This window comes from Papio anubis, chromosome 1 (assembly GCF_008728515.1).
Source record: "Papio anubis isolate 15944 chromosome 1, Panubis1.0, whole genome shotgun sequence".
NCBI lineage: Eukaryota > Metazoa > Chordata > Mammalia > Primates > Cercopithecidae > Papio > Papio anubis.
This window is the reverse complement of record NC_044976.1, coordinates 117560253-117575600: the sequence shown is the minus strand read 5'-3', so window position 1 is coordinate 117575600 and position 15348 is coordinate 117560253. Positions and strand designations below refer to the sequence as shown.

Below are 15348 nucleotides of genomic sequence, written 5' to 3'. Positions count from 1 at the left end.
GAGTAAATAATTCTTAGAATGCATTTCACAAGAGCAACACACTCATTTTAGTGTCCTGGATATGGTCCAGGGAATTGTAATCTAAATTCTCCATTTCATATGGTCATGTTTCTAACATTGCCCAGAAAGGTCATTCCTGGGTTGCAATGGATTGAGAGGCAGGAAATAAGAACTCAATCTTGGCCCCACCACCAAATCATTCTGTCATTCTTGGTCCCTGAGCAAGCTGTCTCCCGACTCTGCTCTCAGTTACTCCATCAGGGAAATGGGAATAACAAACTCCCTGTTGAAAACATGAAGATGAATTAGAGATAATATTTTTAAAGTGATTTCCCAGCTAGAAGGAGAATGCTGCATATTTCATAGTTGCTCCCAGGGACAAAATCACACACATGTAGTAGTCGTTTTCTTTCCTCTGGAATTGAGAAAATCTAGAACTTGAACTGGGCAGTTCATTGTTCTAATGTTTGAGAGGGTGTGAATAGTGATCTTAAAAAATCAGCCAGTCACAGCTGATGTTGAGAAAGGGTAAACACTAGGGGAATCAATGGGCTTTAGAAGGAGGCAGTAAAACCTCCAATAAAATAGCTCACTAAATCCCAGTCTTGGCTCTGGCTCAAATCCCCTCACTAGAGTGTTAAAGTATGATGGGAAGCTTCTGGCGTTATACCTGGCACAGCACCACCCTGGGGTCCAGCTGGCCTTATAAAACTCTTTCATTTCTACACTCGGCTGCTCCTGTTCACCATGCAGGGAAGGCACCCACTGTGTGCTCTCCTGGTGAATGCAGGTGGTAGCCAAGGCGGAATGTCACGTTGACTCTCCAAAGCATAGGGCCTGGTACCTTGTGGGAACTCGTAGGTATCTGTCCGAGAAATACATGAACCAATGAAGGTACTTGTTCCATGCAACTGAAAGTTTGGGCAGTTTTCCTTACCCTCTCCTGGAAGAAGACACGAGTCCGTGCACACTAAAGGGACATTTGGTGGGCACCCAAAGCGTGAGAGAGGTTCGCAGTAACAAAACTAACACCTATGTAGTAGCTGCTGAACGTGCCAGGAGTTTTCACCTTGTTTAATCTTCACAATAATCCCATGAGGTATGCTCTGTGATTATTATTCCCATTTTACACATAAAGTCAAGGCCCAAAGGAGTTTTGTAACTTGCCTAATGGTTAGGATGCTGGGTGATCTGAATGCAGGCAGCCTGACTTTGGATCCCACCCCGTTAACCACTCAATTACAGTGTACTTCAATGACCTATGACTCCTACCACAGGAGCAGACTTCGGGAGAAGATACCACTTGGTGCACTGTGCCACCATCCCAGCATGAGACCAGCACAGTGCTCAGTATCCTGACACGCTGGGGTAGGTTGGGCCTGGTGTTTCTGTTTCCTAATGGGGACATTGAGGTGCACAGCAGTTGTGTGTCTCACTCATAGTCACTTGGCTAACTGTGGCAGAGCAGGGATCAGGAATCTGGTCTGCTGGTCCCTGCCATGCTGCTTGGGGCTCTGCAGTTCATCCACTTGTGCCAAAGACACTTACCTAGCATACTTCTCAGCCCTGTCCCACCAGACTCCTTGGCCCAAGGCCAACAATAGTGGCCATGCCTGGCAATCAATTGGTAGACACCTGCTTTGTGTGAAGGACTTCGGGCACTAGAATAAAAAGCCAGAAATGGAAGACTTTGAGGAACATTTAATCCAACCTCTCATTTCACAAATGGAGAAATTGAGGCAGCTCATCCAAGGTCCCAAACTACTTGGTAGCAGTCTGGAAAAGGCCCAGGTCTCCCAACAAGACATGTCATATTCGTTTGCTACTCTGCTGTGCTGTGCTGGGCAGTGGCAACGGGAGGTACCAAGAGCCTCTCCGTACTGTCTGTAGAGCCTCTCCTTTCAGCTTCTCACTGCCTCACTCCATGGCCCTGGCTGCAGCCTACCCACTGCACCCTGTGGCTGTCAGTGCACGGGGTAAGCCCTGACATGTGGAGGGAAATAGGCACCCAGACTAAGGGATTCTCCCCAGGCCTGTGTATGAAAAGGATCCTCAGCAAGCCATCCATTCCCACTGCCCTCCTCCCACTCCTCACCAGAAACTTAATTAATCATGTTTGCATCTGGATCCAGACAAGACAATAGCAGGGATGTGTTTTTGGTTAGGAACTGAAGCTGCATTCGCAAAGGAATGTTGATTAGTTAGTGGTCGGTATCATTTTTCATGCCTTTTTAAGTTACAAAAATTTTAATATCAAAGCATTTCTCCCTGCACCGCACGTATCTATTTCTCGTAAGTGCATTATGCTGGCATAATTTTCTTCTCCTTCCTGCGGGCTCTGTTTATGAGATGATCCATCAGGTTGTCTCAGAGTCTTCATCCAGCCCTTCGGCAACCGGAGGCATTCCAGGTGAACTCTGAGCCCACAGCCCCACCCCGTGTGGAAGGGGAAGGAGAAAGGCAGGCTTAGGCTGAGATATGATACATTGTTGATCAGGGAGACAACAGTCACCCACTGCAGAGACAGCAGGCTTTCCCCCGTCCCCCGCATTTCCCGGACCCTCATTATAAATGCTGCTGCTCTTTACAACAGGAGTGGGTCCCGGAAGAGAAGAAAAGAAAACGTCCCAAACCTCCTCCAGACCCGTAGATGCTGAGGTCAGTCTGAATGCTTCCATTCAGTCTTCAATTCTGCGTCAGGAAAATGCCCTCAATATGGGAAAATCTTTGAAGGCAGGAAGCATGTCTCAATGTGTACAACATGCCTGTGTGTGCAAAACATGTCAAGTCACAGATGATAAGGCATGGCAGAGTAGCAAGGTGGGATCTACGTGGCACAGTCAGAAACCTGTCTGCATGCCCAGCCCTCCAGCTAAACTTCCCTTTAGACAAAAGTGGTGGAGGGGTAACAAAAGAGAATAAGGTGCCTCCTCCTTCTGTTCAGTGACCTTTCCGAAGGCAGGCCTGCAGTAACAAACCTGGCTGAGGCACTACGTGTACCGCTTGGACAGGATTGACCAGTGGGAACAAAATAACAGCATGTTCTAAGATGCTCAGATGCAGGCTGACCTTCCCTCCAGCCGAGAAACCCTCCTGTGGTCACTGATTTCCTGAATGCACTGGCCTGAGGGCATGGGGAGGGCCTGTTACAGGACAGGATCACCAGCGGGAGTTCAGGGGATTCAGTATACATTTGTGTCACATTGGTCCCCAAAGCAGTTTGGGTTTGTTGAGGCAGGGTTTGACTTCCTGAGAGCCCAGCCCCAGGTCATTGTTGTTACTCCAGACACTGGGAAACGTGGATTGTGGGGTGAGATACTGAAGCTGGGGATTGGCCTGGAGACAGAGAGTACTCTGCACAACTCAACAGCAAAGTCACATTCCCAGAGAGCAACCAGTTGATCCAAGGGTTCTTTATTCAGAAAATGAACTGCAATTGTGTGCCAGGCACTGTGCTAGAGGTACACCACACTGGGCCCATTGCAGGCCTCACCCCATGGGGGGTGGCCTGACTTGGTCTCATTATTTGTTCCTGTATCCCCCAGGCCTCTTCCTTGGTGCTGGCTAAGGACTAGGCTGGATGTTTAGTTGTAGCCCTAAGGAAAAATTTTAGTATGTCCATTTTTATACACAGAGGCACAGATGGTAAGCAGCTATGAAAGTTGTCAGAATCAAAATGGAGTCATTTATGTTAAAACCTTGGCAAATGGAGCCAGGGATGGCCATCAAGGGAGGGTTCTCACACATGAATGCCTGATAAGAACTGTCACAATACTTACTTGGCAGGGGAGATACCATGATCACGAAGATTTTCCGAAGGCGAGGCTTATCTATTTTAGTAAGTTTGTACTGACCCCTGTGACTTACTATAGCTTTGCAAAAAGGCCACTGCAACCTTAGACAGAAAATACAGATTCTGTAAGGATGTTTGTTTAGCAACTGCGTGTCCAAGCTTGGACTTGTGCCACCCTTGTAGCCAAGGATAATTGATTCGAACAACTGTAATCCTCTTCGTTTTGTCTTTATAAACTTCCCCTTGCCCCAATCTCTTTGAAAACGCTCATAATTTGCTACGGCATACATATTCCTATTGCAATGCTACTCCCAGATGAATATCATTTTTTTTTTTTTTGAAGAGTCTCCCTCTCTGTTTGTTATTGAGTTTGACAAAGCAGGGGTTGGAAGGCTATAGCTTGTGGGCCAAATCTGGCCTGCTGCCTATTTTTGTAAATAAAGTTTTATTGGAACGCAGCCATACTTGTTGTAGTATTGTTTATGACTGCTTTTATGCTATGCTGAAAGACTTAAGTAGCTGGGAGAGAGACTGCATGGCCCACAATTCCTAAAATATTTGCTGTCTGGCCCTTTACTGAAAAATTTGCCCTGGTGTAAAAGATTTGCCCATTTCCACTAGAGAATCAATGGTCAAATAGAAAGTATAGTCAGATTTCTTGATTTCTTTCCAAAGACCCAAACCACAGACTGACCTTCTCATTAAAAAGTTATTTTGTTTTGTCTTTAATATTTGTAATCTTCGTGATTCCTGCCTTTTGGCAGAAAATATCTGAAATATTTAATGGCTGCGATAGAAAGCAAAGAAGGATACATGTCTTGAAATCTTTAGCCCAATAACATACTTTAGAAACCAGAGGACAACTGCAGGCTCTGAATCTTCTTGGGGCCTGGTCTGAGCTCAGGACCATGGCCCTCCTCGGTTACTGACTTAAGGCAAACGTCAAACTTTGGGGTAGGTTCGTGTTGACTCTAGACAGCCATCTGCGGAACACATTAAAAAATCAGGTAACTTATACTCTTGTATTATAAAATTTTAAAGTTTTTATGTATTTTTAAAATCACAGATACAAGTCTATAAAGCATGCATAAACAAACCCTTAGGATATTGTGATAATCTAAAAATATCCTGGGGGAAGATGAAGCAATATGTAAATATTCCGTTTTATTATCCTCTGAATAAAAACAGATATTTTTGTGGTACTTTCAGGACTTTGGGGTAGGTAAATAGATAAAGAATGAAGCCCAGAGATATTAAGTTCCTTACACAGGGTCATGTCATCCTTAGTTCCGCTAACCCAAGTCAGCCTCACTTGAAAGCCCGTGTCTTAAACATTCTTCTTGCTCTATAGCCTTGCTTTCTAGGGGAGGGGAAGCTTGGTGCCTCTGTAAAGTTGGACTCATGAACTGGCTTTAGGATGCCCCTTGCAGCTGGGCTCATAAAGAGTCTTACAGGCTGGCTTCTGCAGATGCCTGTACCCTCCAGCCAAACACGAAGCTATTTTCTTGGCTCATCTCCCGGCCCTGGATCTTTTTTCTGGTTTTGTTGGGATGCTGCTGAGTGAGAATTGCAGGATACCCAAGAATTTGCCAGAACTGAGGGTGCCTTCACACTTCTAGATCACCTTCTTTTTGGAGTACACGTGGTGTGGTCCAAGAGGAATGTGTTCGACAAAGATGAGGAGGGTCGTCGTGTTCATGCACTCATGAATATCAAAGAAGAGGCACCAACTAAGTCTTCTGGGAAAATTTCCAAACTGACAGTGCAGTGAAGGAACAGCTGCAATCCCTGCACCTCCCGTTCTGCTCAGCCCAGCACAATAGACTTCACCGAGAGTCTGCTCAGAGACAAGCCTGTATGGAGTGTTGGGAGCCAGGGTATCTAGGACCTTGGCCTATCCCTGCCAGGGATGGGGTGGCAGATACAGCAATGAAGCCTGCAGTGGGAGGATCTGAGGCAACTCCAGGGCTGGCATTGGGCACCTGCAGAAAATATCCTGCTGTTGGCAGGGCCTGACCACCTGCTGTCCCTTTACTCACTCTAAGGCCCAAGACAGACACAGGTATCTCTTAAAGGCCCTTACAGCTCAAAGATTTAGAATCATCTCCTAATCCTTCATCTTGTAAAGAGGGATTGTCATTAGCTACGCGAGTGGATGGGCCTAGAATATCCAGATGAGTGCTCAGTGGAAACCACTTCATCCTCATAAAGCCATGTGAGAGAAGTAGCCCTACCTCCATTTTACAAAATAAAGTAACTCAGAGAGATGAACTGATAAGCCCTAATCATACAGTTTGTAAATGGCAGAGCAGGGAATCCACAGCTCTGGATGCCAAGTTTCTACAGTGAGCTCTGAGGGAGGCCTGACAGGGAAAGACAAGTTACAGAAGGGCAGGTGAGGGCCGGGCCTCCCATTCGGTTGTGCAGGCTGACCCCTGTACTAAAACCTTGTAGGGACTGAAATTCAGCCTGGGTTCTGCTCCCCATGCCATGAGCCCCAGCAAGGTACTGAGCTCTCCAAGGAAGACTCTTTCTAATATGCCCAGAAGAGCACTGGGGTCTAGTGCTGCCCTGCTTGTGGGTGTGCAGGTAGTGAAGTCAGGGTGGGGAGGGATAGCAGATCCACTTCGACCTGGATGATGCTGGCAGGGTTATGGACTGACCTTATGATTACCACCTTCGTACTGTAGGTTTTGCTGTTGTTGCTTTGAGTGTTCTCCTTACCTTTTCAACCACTCCTCTTCATCATTGAACACCTTTATGAGGTCATCTAGCAGGACATTTACCCAGCAAATGTTTTTTCCAAGACCAGGGCAGGAGATGAAGACAGGGGGAAGATGAGAGACAAGAGCATATCGATGCTTTAAATTAAATTTATCTCCTAATTTGGCTCATAATTTAATTAATCCTAATTTAATTAAATATCTCCTAATTTAAAAAGCATACCAATGTCTCAATTTGGAACATTTAAAAAATTGTTGCAAACAAAATGTAAAATTAGCCCATTTCCAAAGATCATGACAGAATGGAGTTTTAGGAAAGAGTAACAAGCACATATTTCGAATATTGTGGGCCCAAGAATAAGCTTGCACTCTAATTGAAGACAGAACAATTAGTGACAGACGCGCTCCAATTCATCAGATTGGTCAAAATCATAAAACTCTCATCGACATGGGGTACAAATGCAGTTTATATCTCTGTTTTTTCAAGCCCTTCCCCTCCTACCTAGTGAATAGTAAACCCAAGGTCCTCTTCTTTGCCTCCATCCTTACTCTGAATTGTCTGTGAATTCAGGGACTTACAGTTTCAAGATATAAGACCTGGAGTCTGACCAGTAGACTAAACATCCACTCCAGGCCCCCTGCCAACCCCGAGGAAGAAGCCTGGAGGTAGAGGGAGGAGAAATGACCAACTCAGGCCGGAGGCCATGGTGAGGCCTGCGGGTAGGGGGCTCAGAGCCTGGCACACGAATAGCACTTTATTTTCTGAATAAATAACTCTGATTACTACTTGGTTCATCTCTGGGAACATTGAGTTTGCTATTGAGTTGCTCCATCAAACTCTTGGTCCACAGGTCAGTCCCTAGCTTCAATATCTCACCCCACGATCCACCTCTTTCGCTGAAGTCAGGAGGGACAGCAATTAACTCCTGCACTGCAGCGTCCCCAGGGCCAGGTGCCACTTGAGAGCTCCAGGCTGGAGCGAGAACGTGAGGGCCCTGTGCTCCGGGGCAGGGCGGAGGGATAGCGACCTGGGGCATCCGCTGCTTGCAGGCCCAGTTAGGGCGGTTGCCAGCCACCGGGGAGAGGCGCTGGCAAGAGCCAGAGAGGATCCCCCGCAAGAAATATATCGCGTGCTGACACTTTTACGACCCGGGCCGGCTTACAGTACACAGGCCGGTGCACAGCTCCGCTTTCCCCTGCCCAGCTTGACATCACATGCTCACCCCGGGGCTGCCACTTGGAGTCAGGAAAGCCCATATATTTCCCTCCTCAGATAGGCCTAGTGGTTCTCGTCAGGTGCAGAAAGCCAATAAATCACCAGCGAAGTCTCCGTGTATCTATCAGTCAGGAGCTTGTCATCCTCCAGCCTTGATCCACATGAAAGCCGGGAGCAGGAGGGGCGGGGTGCGGGGAGGGGGGCGCGCGGGGGTGGGGCGCGGTCGGGCCTCGGACACCTGGCGGGGAGCTGGCGGGAGGGCTCGGGGAATCTGCGAATGTTCACAGCTCCAAGGGACCGCGGGGGAAATTTACACCTCCTCCCCCTCCTGCTTGTGCTTCCTTTCGCTTTGAAGTTCTGTGGCTCCGCACTGGAGTTCGGGAGGCAAGTCCTCCAGCCTGAGGTTTTTAATATTCACATCACGTCCTCTTTGCAGCTACTTTGGGAGGAATGAAAGCTACAAAGGACGTTTGGGTGACCTCCCCACAACACAAGGTGGGGTGGGCGGCTTCAGATCACACTGCCCTGTCTCCAGTCGCCATGGGTGACCAAGTAGTTGAAACATGACTGGGGACTTGGGTGCCAGTCCTTCTAGGCAGAAGGGCCCTCTTGGGTAACTCCCTTTTCAGTCCTCAGTGTCTTCCAGATAGCAGTACAGTATCTGTGGAATCCGATGGACCTTGATTTGAATCCCACCACTGCTACGTTCACCTTTTGGACTTTAGTACATTTACTCATACTCTTCATTTTCAATTTCCCCATGTCTAAATGGGAATACAAGCCTCTAGTGCACAGAATTAGTGTGGGAATTAAATGCGGCAATATGTAGCAATTGCTCAGCACTGCATTTCATGTAGTAAAATCATGGAAAGGAGATAGTTGCATTTTAATCATTTTCCTGATCTATGAAATGTTGGTTTGGGACTAAGGCCATTCTAACTTTCAGCTGCTCGCCCTGAGCCAATAGTGCAGCTTGGGCACTGGGTGCTACCGTTGCATGGCTCCCACTCTGCCAGGAAGGCCTGACCTCATGCTGCCATTTACCATGAGGTTCCTGAGCATCATAGGTCACCGAGGTCTGGCTCTGCTTTTGATGAGTGCCTTTCTTTGGAGCCATTTGGGGAGCCTCTTTTTATGTCCTGGTCACATCTGCACGAGAAACACTACAGGTCATTGAATAGGAGACCCCATGTCTCACAGTGAGAACCTGAGTCTTCAAAGACAACAAGGGAAGGGCTCTTGATCACATGGTCAGCTGTGCACCTGGGACTGGAACTCAGTGGCCTTTTCCCATCCTGCAGCCACACCAACATGTACAGGTGTTACTGGAAAGGGCTCCCCATCCAGACCCCAAGAGAGGGTTCTTGGATCTCACGCAAGAAAGAATTCTGGGAGAGTCTACAGAGTAAAGTGAAAGCAAGTTTATTAGAGAAGAAACAAAAGAATGGCTACTCAATAGGCAGAGCAGCCCCCAGGATGGCTATATGCTAAACCAGGGGTGGATTATTCATGAATTTTCTGGGAAAGGGAAGGGGAATTCCTGGAACTGAAGTTTTCTCTTCCTTTTAGACCATAAAGTGTAGCTTGTGGACATTGCCATGGCATTTGTAAACAGTCTTGACGCTCTAAGGAGTGTCTTCTTTCGCATGCTAATGCATTATTATTAGTGTATAATGTGCAGTGAGAAGGAGCAGAGGTCATTTTTGCCATCTTGGATTTGGTGGGTTTGGGCTGGTTTCTTTACTGCATTCTGTTTTATCAGTGGGGTCTTTGTGACCTGTATCTTGTGCCAAACTCCTACCTCATCCTGTGACTAAGAATGCCCAACCACCTGGGGATGTAGCCCAGCTGGTCTCAGCCTCATTTTACCGTGCTCCTATTCAAGATGGAGTCACTCTGGTTCCAGTGCCTCTGACATAGGTACTACATTCACCATGTAGAGGAGCAAAAGCAGAAAGTTCCCTTAATGGGCTGCATTTCTCTTTTTCAATATCTCTCACTCAGGAAACAGTTTTTTATAATCTACTATGTGAAAGCCACCTGTCATTTCACCTCTCTGTCTTCAGTTTCTTCAGTTGTAAAATGAGGGGGCAGGAATACCAGTGTTTTTCAATTGGGGGTTATTAGAATCTGGGGCCAGGACTGTTGTGCACATTGGAGAATCTTTAGCATTTGGAGCTTCAGACATTAAATACCAGCAGATCCCCCAGGCATTGTGACAATCAAAATGGTCCTCACATTTCCAAAACCCTTGAGTTGAGAACCACTGGATGATCCTGTTTACTTTCTAGTTTTAATATTGTATCAGTTGAGGAGTCCTGGTTCAGGTACTAACCAATTACCCCTGCTGTGACTTTTGGCTAAGCTCTTTAACCTTCTTCTTCTTTTAAATATCTGTACCATGGGAATAATCAAACTTGTCCCATACTGTCTATGTTACACAGCTGTTGTGAAGATATGATTACAAGAAAAAAAAGTCGATGTGAAAACATTAAAGTAGTCTCTGAAGGTAAGTTACCATCATTATTATGCAACATTTTTTTGCAAAATAATTTTTAATTGTGTGAAAATAATTACCCTTAAATTTTAACTAATAATTACAATACCCTTTAAATCGATTTTCTTTATTTAGGGAAAAATAAAATAGATTAAAAGGGTAAATGATTTACCCAAGGCTATGAAGCTAGAATTTGAATTCAGACAGTCTGACCACAAAAACCTGTGTGCTAAATAGTGTCCTCTGTTTCTTGTTCACATGGGTCAGAAACGGCTTCTCCCCGGATCAGAGCATTTTCTGTCTATAAATGAGTTATATAGGAAGCTATTAGATTGTTGTTTATCAGTGCATTCCATCCAGGGGTGGTAGTGATCTGAAGAAGGGCTCTCATTTTTGAAGGGAGGTGAGTCTCACTCTGTTGCCTAGGCTAGGGTGCAGTGGTATGATCATAGTTTACTGCAGCCTCCAACTCCTCGCCTCAAGTGACCCTCCTGCCTCAGCCTCCCAAGTAGCTGGGACTACAGATATGCACCACTGTATGCCTGGCTAATTTATTTTTTATTTTTTTAGAGAGGGAGTGTCACTACGTTGTCTAGTATTGTGGGAACTGGCCAGCAGTCCGCAACGCAACGGGGCTCTCTCTTTGCTCCCAGGCGGATTGGCAGGTTGAGAAATAATAGACACACACAAGATAGTGAAAGCTGGGTCCAGAGGGGTCACCGCCTTCTTTCTATTCCTGATATTGAATGTCCTCTACCCTCCATACAGACACCAGGCAGATTTTGCTTTCTTTTAAAATAACATGCTTCCTCTGATGAGTGTAGTCATCTACATTCATTACAGAAATATTCCCACAGGAATATTACAGAAAATTCCCATAGGAATACAGAAAAAAAAAATGTCAAAGTTCTCATTTCCTACACCAAAAAAATCCAAGCTTCGAGACCAAGTGATCATGGTCCCTGAGATATGGCCTTTCCTGACTATTCTGGCTCTGCCTGACATAATATCACTCAAACTCCATCAGCTCAAACTCCATCTACACAACCACGTTCCAGTTCCCTAAATAACAAGCCATGCTTTTTGTCTGGTAGGACTTTGCAAAGCCTTTTTCTTCTCCTCCCTAGAAGCAGCTTCTTCCATTACCCACCAGTGGGCTCTTAATTATACTTCAGAACCCAGTTCCAGTGTTATTTCCCTGAACTTGGCTTCCCGAAACAGACTTAGAAATAATCTCCTTAGTGCTCCTAAAGTCATCTGAGCTTACACAGTCTTTGCAAATACCTTTCTTGCGGATATTTTAAAAAAATAATGTGTTGCAATTGTTTATTTACACATATATCATCCCATGTAAACTTAAGATCCTTAAGGATAGAGGCCATGTATCTCTTAAGTCAGCAAAATGCCTCATGCAATTAGGAGCTCAATAAAATGTTCATTAATCATTAAATTACTTAAATAATGGGACCATTTCTTTTCCTGTGTGTTTTATGCATTTCACTGATGGCCTCACACTAATTGTTCTACCAATGAAATGCTGGTTTGAATGCTGCTGTTACTTAACACTTGTCGATCCAATTAGATTATAAATATCTGTGATCCCCCACAGTGTACCTTTCAGGGCTAGCCAGAAATAATTGTTGAATGACTGAATTATCTTCCTGCAGACCTAGTGGATGATACACATGGCAAAAGGTCCCAGATAAAGTTTCAAGGACTTGGGTTCCAGTCTCTGCTTTTCCAAGCTGAGTACATTACTATCGCTCTCTTGGTCTTGGTTTCCTTGTCTATAAAGTGTGAGGGTGGGTCCAGGTCATCTGTTAGGTCCCCTAAATTGTTAAAGGGCAATGAATTTATAAATAATCTTATCAGCTGTGACTTGCTAATAACCTGCTCCCTCTGTCTTCGTGGGGAATAAAAGGAACTAATGTTTGTTGCATACCTGGTATGTGCTAGTCAGCCCCTGTCCTAGGAACTTTCCATGTTTCTCTGTTTAAGACAGGAGGAGAGCATCATGTGACACAGGTGACATCTGCAAATCAGAGCATATTCCTCTGCACCCTCATCTACTCTCATGTGTTGAATATTAAATCTATGTTAAAAATCTCTTGAATTCACCCGAATATGTTGATTAAGTAGATTGCATTTCCTAATATGGGTGGGCCTCATCGAATCAGTTGAAGGCTGAAAAGAACAAAAAGGCTTACCCTCATATGAGCAAGGGGGAACTCCTCCTGCCTGAGCTCCTGAGTTGGGACACTGGCCTTTTCCTAACTTTGGACTAAATTGGGGTTTTCTTGGGTCTTGAGCCTTCAGACTGAACTATGCTGTTGGCTCTCCTGGGTCTCCAGCTTGCTGACTGCAGATCCTGGGACTCCTCAGCCTCCATAGTTGCATGAGCCAATTACTTATAATAAATCTCTCTCTCTCTCTCTCTCTCTGTGTGTGTGCGTGTATATGTGTGTATGTGTGTGTGTGTGTGTATATATATATATATACACACACACACACACATGCGCGCACACACACGTTGTTGGTTCTGTTTCTATGGAGAACCCTGATTAATACAACCTGTCAGGCAATGATCAGTCCAGTCAGCCAGATGTCAAGGGCTCTTGCCAAGTTTAATAGCTTGGAAGAGGAATTCAAAGCCTGCCCTGTTTCTACCCTCTTCTGCCCCATCCATCTCCTTGGATGACCTCAGCAGGGCCAGCCTTAGACTTCAGTTTGAAACCCCCTCTCCCCTGCTATCTACTGTCTGTAGATATTTTCCCCTGCTAACTCTTCAATGTCCTTCCATTCTGATTTAGAAACTTCTTGCAGAAAAGGGAGCTACCTCAGGTTTCCACACTATTATCACTAATATATAATCATAGATTGTAATAATTACACTATAATGTTAGTGCTAATGGCTAACATTCATTAACTGAGTGCTGTAAATGAATGATCTCATCTGCTCTCACAACAACTCTGTGTAGTAACTACTGTCAGACATATTATAGGTGATAAAATTCAAGCACAGATAAGTTAAATGCCTTTCTCAAGATTCAATAGCAAGTGACAGAGCTGGGTGTGAATTCAGTGAACTCGATTCCAATCTTGGGGTCTTGAACAGATAATCCTTAAAGTCTCATTTCACCCTGATATTCCCCAAGTCTCTAAAATCATTCATACCAAGGCATGAGTTGCCTGCCTCTACTACTCTGTATTAGGGCCCAGGTTTCTAGGGCCGCTACTGCTGCTAGAAAGTATCAGAGGTTACATAAGCATGGGGGAGCAGAAAGAGACTGGGCCCAGGAGCCACAAAGCTTGAAAATGAGCCTCCTCCGCTACATGGCAAGCCATCTGTGGGAACTTGGGCTCATAAACTCTGAATCTCAGTATTTTCTTCTCTTAAATGGTAATAATCATGATCATGCCTGCTTCTCATAACCCACAGCATTATTCTAAGGAGATCAAGGGCATGTGAGAGTGCTTTGTAAATTGTAAACTGCCATACAAATATGAATTATTATTGTTTCCAGCTGGAGTTGTCTGGGCCTACTTCAATGAGGGCATTATAAATGATTGATAAAACTTTATATGGTATCTGTGCTTTAAGGGGGGAACTAGTCTTAAGCCAAATGGCTAAAAAATCTGGTATGGAATGTTGGTTGCAGCACTCTAGACAGAAAGATTTGGGCACATGAATAGGGATTGGGCCCAGATCCAAGATACTGGTCAGCTTAACTTAGATTCTAGGGTTAGAAAGTGTTATTAAATGTTGATTGCTATTTAGTTATTCACTGAACAGATCAAAGAAAGTAATAATAGAAAATGTGTGTTTGAGTGCTTACCCTGTATCACACTTTGTTCTAAGTATTTTATATGTACATGTTATTTAATCCTTACAACAATCCAGTGAGATGAATATGTCTATAGATAATATGACTATTCCCATTTTCCAAATGAAGAAAATAAGGCTCAGAGAATTTAGGAAACTTTTCTAGAGTCACACATTTAATAAGTAGTGGTAAAGTTTGGATTTGAACCTGGTCATTCTGATCCTAGAGCCAGAAGGAACAAAGAAAGGATGAAGGGGGGAGGAGAAAAGAAAAGAAGGGAAAGGAAAGGGAAAAGGAAAGGGAAGGGAAAGAAAAATGAAAGAAGGAAGGAAGGAAGGATGGAAGGAAGCAGGGAAGGAAGGAAGGAAAAAGGAAGGAAGGATGGTAGGAAGGAAGGGAGGAAGGAAAGAAGGAAGGAAAAAGGAAGGAAGGAAGGAGGGAAGGGAGGGAGGGAGGGAGGGAAGGAGGGAGGGAGGGAGACAGGGAAGGGAGGGGAGGGGAGGGGAGGCAAGAAGACTATATACTGAGTACTCCTCAGGTAGATTATAATGAGACCTAAGGAAGGAAATGACAGAGATCTGGAACCAAATAATCTCCAAATAAAACATGTCTTGAGGAAGTCAAAAAAGGTCCTTGGCCTATTTTGGCCTATCAGGAAGTGCATGTTCACTCTCATGTGTATGAATAACAGTGGAGCCACAACACTGTGATAAAAATTGAAATTGGGTGCTATGGAAATACAGAGGAAGGGTGCAGATGAGAACTGGGAAGGCCCTCTGCCAGATATGATGTCCAGATAAATCTCAGATAATTGATATGGTCTAGCCAGGCACAGAGTCAGGAAAGGAGGCATGAGACTGCACAACACAGGTGGAACTACAAGGAATTAGGAAGTATTAATATTACAATTTTTTTTTAATAATTTTTTTTTTTTTTTTGAGACGGAGTCTTGCTCTGTCGCCCAGGCTGGAGTGCAGTGGCCGGATCTCAGCTCACTGCAAGCTCCGCCTCCCAGGTTCACGCCATTCTCCTGCCTCAGCCTCCCGAGTAGCTGGGACTACAGGCGCCCGCCACCTCGCCCGGCTAGTTTTTTGTATTTTTTTTTAGTAGAGACTGGGTTTCACCATGTTAGCCAGGATGGTCTCCATCTCCTGACCTCGTGATCCGCCCGTCTCGGCCTCCCAAAGTGCTGGGATTACAGGCTTGAGCCACCACGCCCAGCCAGAAGTATTAATATTACAATGCAAAAGGCAATGTGGGAGAGGTCAGACAGCAGGCCGGAGATTCAAATAGGG

At 45.2% G+C, this 15348-nt stretch overlaps 1 long non-coding RNA gene and 1 pseudogene across 2 annotated transcripts in view; one reads left to right on the top strand and one right to left on the bottom strand.

Annotated features, from left to right (window-relative positions):
* Positions 1-2658: 2658 nt before the first annotated feature.
* The window catches only part of LOC110740747, a 174824-nt gene continuing 162134 nt past the window's right edge, over positions 2659-15348 (bottom strand). The window contains exons 2-4 of one of the 2 annotated variants that reach the window (XR_002515811.2): positions 6518-6563; positions 4607-4776; positions 2659-3553 (exon numbers count right to left, since the gene is read on the bottom strand). This is a non-coding gene — a long non-coding RNA (uncharacterized LOC110740747). Of the gene's footprint in view, positions 3554-4500; positions 4777-6517; positions 6564-15348 lie in introns of those variants that run through there. The other variant, XR_002515810.1, reaches the window with a different exon arrangement.
* Positions 3772-3920, top strand: LOC116271860 (annotated as a pseudogene).